Genomic DNA, 10590 nt, shown 5'->3' with positions numbered 1-10590 from the left:
ATAAATAAATAGAGATATTATACATCTTTTACCAAAAAAAAAAAAAAAGAGATATCATCATACATCACGTTGGGGAGGGGCCCAGTTGAAAGTAATAAAGTCTGGAGCTTTCCGACTCTTTGTTTTGTCCTTCAACAAGCTTGGATAGTGTTTGGTATTGCATTTTAAACCATATATTTTAGTATTTAAATAATATCACATGTATATTCACATATTTTTCATCAATATATATTATAAAAAATTATAAATAATGTTATTAGAATAACATTACCAAATAGGTCCTTAATCACGCATGCTCACAAAACTTAAAAGAAATATAAAACAATGTAAAGCAAAGAAATTAATAATGTTATTACTATAATAAATCCACTTCTTCTGCCTCAGATGGCTCATAGAGCAAGTTGGAAGTGATGGAATATAAGTGGTGTGTCTATAGGTCCACAACTCTACCACTTAGAACTCGAAACATGACCAAATTGTGGGTTTTGTTGTGTTATTAGTATTATTCAAAAGAATTTGAATTGAAAGAGTAGATGATGAAACGAATAAGATGCAGGAGATGAAATTGTTAGAAGTGTTTGTTAAATGATTAAATTTATCATATCCTAATAGCTTAAAATTTTGGGATAATCGGTAATTTAACATGATATTAAAGCATGAGATCTTGAGTTCGATCCTTATCTCCTCCACTCTACCTCCAATTTAAATTCCCACATGTTGGATCTTATCTATTAAAAGGTAATTTGGGCCCACACGTGAGGGGGAGTGATAAAAATATTGGTTAAATGATTAAATTTACCATATCCTAATAACTTAAACTTTTGGGACAATTAGTAATTTAACAGAAATGAAGAAGAAGAAAGGGGAGTCAACTGTAATGGGTGATCGATCAATGACTATCTGTCTGTGCAAGGTGGCAATTTTTGGTCAAGGAACCTAACTAAATGGTGGATTTGCTACTCATTTAACTTAAGAAAGGAAAAATGTTATGTTTATGTCAATACCATCTAAAATTCACTGAAATATGCAGGAATGGCCAAAACAAGCGGGAATGAACTAAAATTCAAGCCGAAGTGGAATGAGAGGGTGGTTCATATCGATCAAGTGACTGGTACAGTCAAAATATTTCAGCTAAACATAATGGAATTCATAACATTGATTCATCAATAGAAATACTAGGAATGCAAATTTTTATTTTTTACAATATTTTTCACAATTTGTTAAGTTATAAAGTATGACTATAACCGCCATTGACACCGCTTTTTATTATGCACCAAACACAATAAGCTATATTGTAGGAAAGGATCTCTATATAGAACTTTCATACAGGATTAATCAACCACTACCACCACAGCCATATCAAATACAAACCTGTACGGCACCGAGATCCCAAGACCCATATAGGCCCTTGGGCCCAGGCCCAACGGGAACAGCCCCATTGCCCTAAGCCCTTCTTGGATCTGCCTTAGCGTAAAAACTAATTTTGGGCCTTGAATTCTGATATGTGCTCGGCACAAGCTTTCCCGAGCAAGCGTATTAACCGTGTCCGGGTAAATCATGATATGCTTGGTAAACTGCATTACCGAGCACTATCGACTAAGCTGGAACCAAGTTCCAAGGCGATAATTGTTGCACCCTACTCTCACCTAAAAATCCACTTAAATCAGATAATATTGGACCTTCAATAGCACTAACAGAGGCTGAAATCGTAATCTCACCACTAATCTTGGCTATAAATAGCAGAAGTTTGGGAGGAAGAAGGGGTTCAGAAAAATATTGAGAAAACAGTCAAGTGAGAAGAAGAAACTGAGTGTTGCTTTGAGTCTCTCTGCCAAGAACGACCCAGAGTAGGAAACCCTCAAGCCCACTACAAATAAATTGTGAGTCCAAGTGAGTTAAGGCCCAAAAGCCTCATACCTAGTTCCCACAATTGGCGCCCACCATGGGGCTCTCCTACGAAGCTGTGGTTCGACTGAGACTCAAACAAGGGAAATGTCCGAGGAGCGTTCAGGAGGGCGCGCACCGAGCAGTTCCATAGGATCTTCTCGGGGATCGACATGGAGGGTGAGAAGGCAGAAACGGCGAGAAGATAGGGAGCACCCTAGAGGAGAGGAAAGGTCCGGATTTGGAGAAGGGTCGGCCCAGACACACCAAACGGTTTCAGGCGTCTCGGCACATCGGCAGTATGATGATAGAGACCGAGAGCTAGAGCGGTTGCGCATATTGGTAATGGATTTGGAGCTGGAAGCAAGGGGTCGGCGCCAAGAAAGGAATCGTAACCCCCAGCAAAGGAGGAATCGGGGCGAGGAGGGCTCCAGCCGATCTGGTACGCAACGATTTCGAGACCGATCACACTCTCAAGAGTCACACCGGCACTTCCGGGAGCCATGTCATCAGCGGGACCGTTCACGGTCGCATGGATACGGTGACCGAGGGTCAGAATCACCGGAGGAACGGCAGCACCACAATGTCGCCATGGACGCCATGAGCCGAGCCTTACGGATGGCTGCCCGGTCGCTGTTCTCCGATGAAATTGAACGGGCCCCTATGCCGAGCAGATTCACGCGACCGCCATTCAATTCCTATGAGGGGAAGACAAACCCCGTGGAGCATGTTAGTCATTACATCTGCATGATGTCTTTGCATGCACACAATGATGCATTGATGTGTAAGGTATTTCCCTCTAGTCTCGGCTCAACGGCCCTGAGATGGTTTAATGGGTTACGGAAAGGCTCCATACATAGCTTCGCCGAGCTGATTCAAGAGTTCGGCGGTAGATTCATGACATGCAGCCGAGTGCAACAGCCAGTTGACGCGCTACTTTCCATGAAGATGAAGGTCGAAGAAACCCTTCGGAGTTATGCCAGCCGATATTGGGAACTCTACAACGAGATTGGTGGAGGGAATGAGAAAATTGCGGCAAGCACCTTCAGGATGGGGCTCCCCGAAGACTCTGAATTACGGGAGTCGTTGACGAAAAGACCCCCCGAGGATATGAGGCAACTGATGAGACGCATAGAGGAGTACAAACGCCTGGAGGACGACCGACTGCAGAGCAGGGGGAAAACTCCATTAATTGGGAGATCTCGGCAAGGCATTGTGCCAACAAAACCCAAAAAAGACTTCATAATGCAGGAACCAGAGGTGCAAGTCGAAGGGGTTAATGTGGCGTTTAAAGAACCCGTGCACAAAATCTTGGAGCGGATCAAGAACGAGTCATTCTTCAGGTGGCCAAACAAAATGGGGGGCGACCCGTCTCGGAGGAACCAAAACCTATACTACACATATCACAGAGACAAAGGACACACCACCGAGCAGTGTCGGGTATTAAAAAATCATCTCGAGCAGCTAGTAAAGGCAGGGTACCTGAAAGAGTTTGTAGTAGACTCCATTGATCGAGAAGTCGGACAGGGTGTCCAACAGAAAAGGAACCCCCTCCCGCCTCCATTGGGGGTAATCGAAGTCATCCATGCTGCACCAAGAGGAATGGCAGCAGCAAAAAGGGTATTAACAGTGGCTTGCATGGGAGGAGATTCAGCCGAGAAGAAGAAGAAAGTTGAACGGCTGACCATCTCGATCGGAGAGGACGATTTGGAAGGAATGGTCCAACCTCATAACGATGCTTTGGTGGTGACGGCCCGGATAGGCGAGTTCCTGGTGAAAAGGGTAATGATCGACCAAAGGAGCGGGGCTGACGTCATGTACCTGGACCTCTTCGAAGGGCTCAGATTGAAGACCCAGGATTTGGCGAAATATGACACGCCGCTGGTCTCATTTGACGGGAAATTCGTAATTCCCGAGGGACAAATCTCTCTCCCGGTGGACATGGAAGGCAAGGGAGTTATAGTTGCCTTCATAGTAGTCCGATCATTCTCACCGAACACCGCAATCCTGGGAAGGCCATGGATTCAAGCCATGAAGGCTATTCCGTCCACCCTCCATGTGAAGGTAAAATTTCTTACTGAGTATGGAGTTGTCGAGGTGAGGGGGAACCAACAAGTGGCGAGGCAGTGTCTTGTCGCCGTGGTCAGATGGAAAAATGAACAGCTCGGACAAGCTGAACATGCCGAGAAAGAAACTTCATAGCAATTACAGAAGCCCCGAAGGGAAACGGGGGCGGACGTGGCCGAGGAGGTATTGAAGGTTAGAATTCTTCCAGATACTGACAGGTATTTCCAAATAGGTACAAGCATGAATGACCGGGAAAGAGTAGAGATGTTGTTGTTCCTTTTGCAGAACGTAGATGTTTTCGTATGGAACCCATATGAAGTGCCCGGCGTAGATCCCGAGTTCATTGTCCACAAACTCAACGTGGACCCATCATTTCCCCCGAAGAAGCAGAAACCGAGAAGAGCATCAAAGGAGCATGTCGACGCAGTAAACCTGGAGGTCCAGCGGCTGAAGGAGGCCGGGGTCATAAAAGAAATATTCTTCCCGAGGTGGCTGGCAAACACTATTGTAGTGAAGAAGAAGAACGGTAAATGGACAGTTTGTGTGGACTTCATAGACTTGAACAAGGTGTGCCCCAAGGACCTATTCCCAATGCCCAAGATTGATCAACTAGTAGACGCCACGTATGGGCACCCGAGGATGAGCTTCCTGGATGCCTTCCAGGGCTACCACCAGATTGCCTTGGTGCCTGAGGATCGAGAAAAGACAGCATTTATATCCCCGAATGCAAACTATTACTACGAGGTCATGCCATTTGGATTGAAGAACGCCGGAGCCACGTACCAGTGGATGATGACGAGAATGTTCCAAGAAAAAATTGGATGCACGGTTGAAGTATATATTGACAACATGGTGGTAAAAAGAAAAAAAAAGTCACAGCATACGGAAGACCTTCGGGGAGTATTCGAGATACTACGACGGCATAAATTGCACCTGAATGCCGAGAAGTGCACTTTTGGGGTGGGGGCTGGCAAGTTCCTGGGTTATCTGATCTCTACTCGGGGAATAGAGGCTAACCCCGACCAAATAGAGGCCATGAACCGCCTCAAACCACCAAGCAATCCTAAGGAGGTGCAAGTGCTCACTGGAATGTTAGCCGCCCTAAACCGATTCATCTCCAAGTTTGCCGATCGCTGCCGGCCGTTTTATCAACTTCTGAAGAAGTGGAAGGGGTTTCGTTGGGACGAGGGATGCGATGAGGCTTTTCGAGAGCTGAAGGAATACTTGGCAAAGGCGCCAAGGTTGACGGCCCTGGAGCCCGGGGAGGATTTGTTTATGTACCTCTCAGTCACTAAGCATGCCGTAAGTGCTGTGTTACTAAGGGACCAAGGAGTACAAATGCCAGTGTATTACATAAGCAAAACCTTGGTAGATGCCGAGACAAGGTACCTGCCCTTGGAGAAGTTAGTTTTAGCCCTGGTACATGCCACTAGGAAGTTGCCACATTACTTCCAGGCATATACGGTGTTAATCCTCACCGAGTATCCATTACAGTCACTGTTAAAGAGATCAGACTTCACAGGCCGAATTGCCAAATAGGGGACTCGGTTGGGATCATTTGACATAAGATACCGACCTAGAAGCTCGGTGAAGGGACAGGTTCTCGCAGATATCATCGCAGAATTCACACCCAAGAACGACGGCAAGGTAATCTGTAGTGCAGAAATTCGCCCGTGGAGGGTATTTGTGGACGGCGCTTCAAATGCTCTGGGGGCCGGGGCTGGTATTGTCATAATCACCCCTGAGGGCATACGATTGGAACACTCCTTCAGATTGGGATTCAAAGCCTCAAACCATGAAGCCGAGTATGAGGCCCTACTGGCCGGTTTGAGGGTAGTATTGCATATGGGCGCAAAAGATGTTGAGATTTACTCGATCTCTCGGCTGGTTGTTTATCAGATCACGGGAGACTTCGAGGCTCGGGACTCTCGAATGAAAGCTTATCTGAGTGCGGCCAAGCAAATTATTGGTCAATTCGGAACGGTAAAGGTGTCCCAGGTAGCTCGGTCACAAAACAAACACGCCGACTCACTTGCCATGTTAGCCTCATCGGCTACCGAGGACACGCCACGACTAGTCACAATAGAACTTATAAGGGAGCCAAGTATCAATGTGAAGAGTACCCCCGACCAAGCCAGAGTAAAGGTGGCGCAGGTAGCAGTGGCTAATCCGTGTTGGATGAACCCGATCATAGATTTCCTTGCCGAGGATAAAGTTTCGGAGGATGAAGACGAGGCCAATAAGATTCGTCGGGTGGCTCCCTGGTACTGGCTATCTTTGGACCACAAATTGTACCGAAGGTCCTTTGCAGGCCCTTACCTTTTATGCTTACATCCCGAGAAAGTCAGAGAGCTTCTGACCGAGCTACATGAGGGAGTGTGTGGCGGCCATGTTGGGGGACGATCTTTAGCACACAGAGCAATGACCGAGGGGTTTTGGTGGCCACAAATGCAGAAGGGTGCCGCTGAATATGTTCAGAGCTGCGAACAGTGTCAAAAGCACGCCTCTTTGATCCATCAGCCTGCGGGTTGTCTAAATCCCGTGAGCAGCCCGTGGCCGTTCGCACAATGGGGGCTTGACATCCTCGGACCATTCCCCTGAGTAACGGGGAACCGCCGTTTTGTATTGGTGGCTGTAGATTACTTCACAAAATGGGCGGAAGCTGAGGCCTTGGCCAATATCCGGGATACTGACGTGAAAAAGTTTGTATGGAAAAACATAGTCACAAGGTTTGGGGTGCCAAATTCGCTAGTAACAGACAATGGGCTACAGTTCGATAGCAAAGCTTTTCAGACCTTCTGCAGCGAACTCGGCATCAAGAACAAGTATTCAACCCTGGCTTACCCACAAAGCAACGGCCAAGCTGAGGCAGTGAACAAGACTATTTTGAACGGGTTCAAGAGAAGGTTGGACGGGGCGAAAGGAAGATGGGCAGAAGAGCTACCCAGTGTATTGTGGGCTTACCGCACGACCCCTAGAAGATCCACGGGGGAGACCCAGTTCTCTTTGACGTACGGAGCAGAGGCAGTGATACCAACCGAGGTGAGCTTATGCAGCGCACGGGTCATAGGGTTTGACCCCGTCCAGAATGCCGAACTGATGATGGAGCGTTTGGACTGGTTAGAAGAATGCAAGGAGGCCGCGACCATATGGCTCGTCGAGTATCAGCAGAAACTAGCCCAAAGATACAACCGAAATGTAAAGGGGAGGGAATTCAGTGCCGGAGAACTGGTGCTAAGAAAAGTCTTGGGAAACATGCGAGACATAGCTGCAGGGAAGCTTGCTCAAACCTGGGAGGGACCCTACAGAGTTACAGCCATCCAGGTGTAGGGGCCTACTACTTGGAAGACCTTGACGAGAGGCCGCTTCCCCGGCCGTGGAACGCCAACAACTTAAAGAAATTCTACGCATGACTATCCGTGTAAGCCAGAACTTGTATTTTGCTAAAATCAAGATTATAATGAAGTTATTTGTATATGCTGTTTTGGTTCCGTAACTGCACACCAAGAGAATTACAAATAAAATCTCTAAGGACAGAAACCTGGCCCTCGGCTCGATCAAAATCGCCGATCAGGTGGAAACCTTATAACTAATATCTGTAAGGACGGAAACCTGTCCCTCGGATCGATTAAAATCGCCGAGCAGGTGGAAACCTTATAACTAAAATCTCTAAGGACAGAAGCCTGGTCCTCGGCTCGATCAAAATCACCGATCAGGTGGAAACCTTATAACTAATATCTGTAAGGACAGAAACCTGGCCCTCGGCTCAATTAAAATAGCCGAGCAGGTGGAAACCTTATAACTAAAATCTCTAAGGACAGAAGCCTGGTCCTCGGCTCGATCAAAATCGCCGATCAGGTGGAAACCTTATAACTAATATCTGTAAGGACAGAAACCTGGCCCTCGGCTCGATTAAAATCGCCAAGCAGGTGGAAACTTTATAACTAAAATCTCTAAGGACAGAAACCTGGTCCTCGGCTCGATTAAAATCACCGAGCAAGTGGAAACCTTATAACTAAAATCTCTAAGGACAGAGACCTGGCCCTCGGCTCGACTAAAATCGCCGATCAGGTGGAAACCTTATAACTAATCTCTCTAAGACAGAGACCTGGCCCTCGATTAATCTAAATTTGCCGAGTGGGTGAAAGCCTTATCACCATCAAGGAATTAAAAGATAAAAAAAACAAGAACATCACCCTCGATAGAATCACAATCACCGAACATACGGGAACCCTAACCCTTTACAAACGCTAAATCCATTGGCGCTCTCGGATTCTCCAAAGCACCGCGCAATAGGTTTTGGGGGTATCATTCCATTAAATGGCCAAAACACTAGCATGATCCAAGCAAAACATACAGATAGATAGAAATTCATTCAACAGATTAAAACAAAAGTCCGAAAAGGAAAGCAGTTTACCAATCAAACAAATAAAGGTAATTGTTCGTTCACCACATCCCGGTGACATAGGCAAATAAACCAATAATTTGAAAATGGGATAAAAATAAGGAAAAGCATAAAGGGACTGCAAAAAGAAAATCAGCTGGAGGGTCGGGCCGGGTCCGTCGCTTCTGGCTAGTCAGTCAGGGGGAAACGCGAGTCTTCGCCGAGAAGCTCCTGCACAGTCAGGATGCTGGTGGCTTCCATGTCCTCTGGCTCAGCATGAGCGTCAATTTGTTCAACCAGCTCCCTCATGCTTGCCGTTTCCTCCTCATCAATAGCAGTAGGGGTATCCTGGACAGCAGCAACAAGGCTCGGAAAGGGAATTTGGCCGGGGTCTCTCAGGTGTGAATCCTCGGGAACACCTAGTGCTTGGAGAGCGGCGAGCCACCCGGCCTTAAAACCCAAGTTCCGAGCCTGAGCCACTACCGGCTCTACAGACTTCTCGGCATCAGCGAAGCCTTCGTTATACAACTTTTGCTCGGCGGCCTCCAGGGCTGCCCTAAGGTCGGCTAACTCCTCGACGTTGGCAGTATTGAGGCTGATGGCTTCAGCTAGCTTAACCTCCGTCTCATTCTGCTTAGTTAAGAGCTCCGCACACCTCTTTTCGGCCAATGCCTTGTTCTTCTCTGCGGCAGCAGCCTTTTTCTCGGCGGACTCAGCTGCCTTAAGCTTTTCCTTTGCCGTTTTGGCCGCTGACTCCCGCGCTCCCTTTTCACGCTCGACTTCCTCGGCGAGATCCCGTGTCTGGCTAGCTACTATATGAGCCAGTTGGACAGCCTAGCAAGCACAAAAGTTAATAAAGGAGCAGAAGTGAATGTATGGGAAGAAACAAATAAGCTAAGTAATTACCGCAATGGCGTGCCACTCTAACCGGCGCCCCACATACTTCTCAGATCCCTCCTCGAAGGCATGCACGTCCTTAGGAAGAAGAAGACCTTCGGCCAAAGTTTGGGCAATACGGCCACCCTCGCCTTTATCCCACATCCGAACACAGGCGGTTGAAGGCAATGGCTTGCCGTCCAATAAGAACTTGTGCTTCCACGCTAGAGCCACTTGGGAGGAGGACGCAACCCCCATACCAGCCTGGGTTGGTGGCTCACGGATAACGATTCCCCTTGTTGGCTGGGGAGGAGTCTGGACGGCGACATCCCCCGGGCCCGTGGAAGGTTGATCGGTTACCTTCTGTTTCTTACGGGCCCGTCCAGCCTGAGAAGAGGGTGGAGGCTGAGGCCCCTGGCCCCGGCCCTGAGAGGGTGGGGGCTGGTTGGGTTGCCGTGCACCGGGCACGAAACGGTCAATGGTCATGACCTTCCTTGACACCATCCTTCCGCCAGGTTGGATAGCTTCAACTGACAAGGCAGCTGCTTCAACCACTGGTTGCTGAGTCTCGGCCAGGGGATTCTCGGGCTGCGGCTGCTCTTGAATAGGGCCCTCTTGTTGGATAGCTTCGTGGGCTAACTCCCTAAGGCGCCAAGACACCCGTTCCGTGGACTCGTCTCGTAATGGGGCTAGCTCGTCCAAGCAGGTGAAGCGTTGTCCAAAATCCCTCGCCTCCCCGGTTGTAAGCTTCGGCGGCAGGAAGTTTGCGTACCGGACGTCTATGTACGACAACAGGGGATTGTCAACTGGAAGTGCCTACTTAAAATTCTGCTAGGTGGAGTAAACTGGCTCTATCCTGAGGATCAGGTGCGAAGCCCAGAGTTGTCCGTCCCAATGCACGTATATCTCGGAACGAAGGATGAAGTTCAAATCCTTGGCGTGGACGGTTCTGATGTCCGGAACAAACACTTTGCCGTCTGCAAAAGAACAGGTGTCATATCAGTATCTGATTATAAAGATTTACTTCATTAAAAAGAAAAGGAAAAGCAGAGGAAAACAATCAGATCAAGGGATTGGTACAAACCCACTTCACGCCATGAAAGGGGGCAAGGGACGTCCCCGGCAAACCAATTGCCGCGCACCCGAACGAACTCCCCGGCGGAGTTCCTGTTCGAATCAGGCAGGCATGATATCAGCCGTACCCGATTATCTCGTGTCTTTAGGTAATAGTTGGTAGCTTTGTTCCCACAAAGGCTATACATATGGTTAATGTCATGGTAATTTAACTGTAAATCGAAGGTATGGTTCAACCTACTGACGTAGCTAACTACCCGGTAAAAGTTCAGGGGAAGCTGGTCGGGACACAGCCCGTAGTACCT

The sequence above is a fragment of the Quercus robur genome, chromosome 5 (genome assembly GCF_932294415.1).
Source record: "Quercus robur chromosome 5, dhQueRobu3.1, whole genome shotgun sequence".
NCBI lineage: Eukaryota > Viridiplantae > Streptophyta > Magnoliopsida > Fagales > Fagaceae > Quercus > Quercus robur.
Note: the sequence above shows the minus strand (reverse complement) of the source record.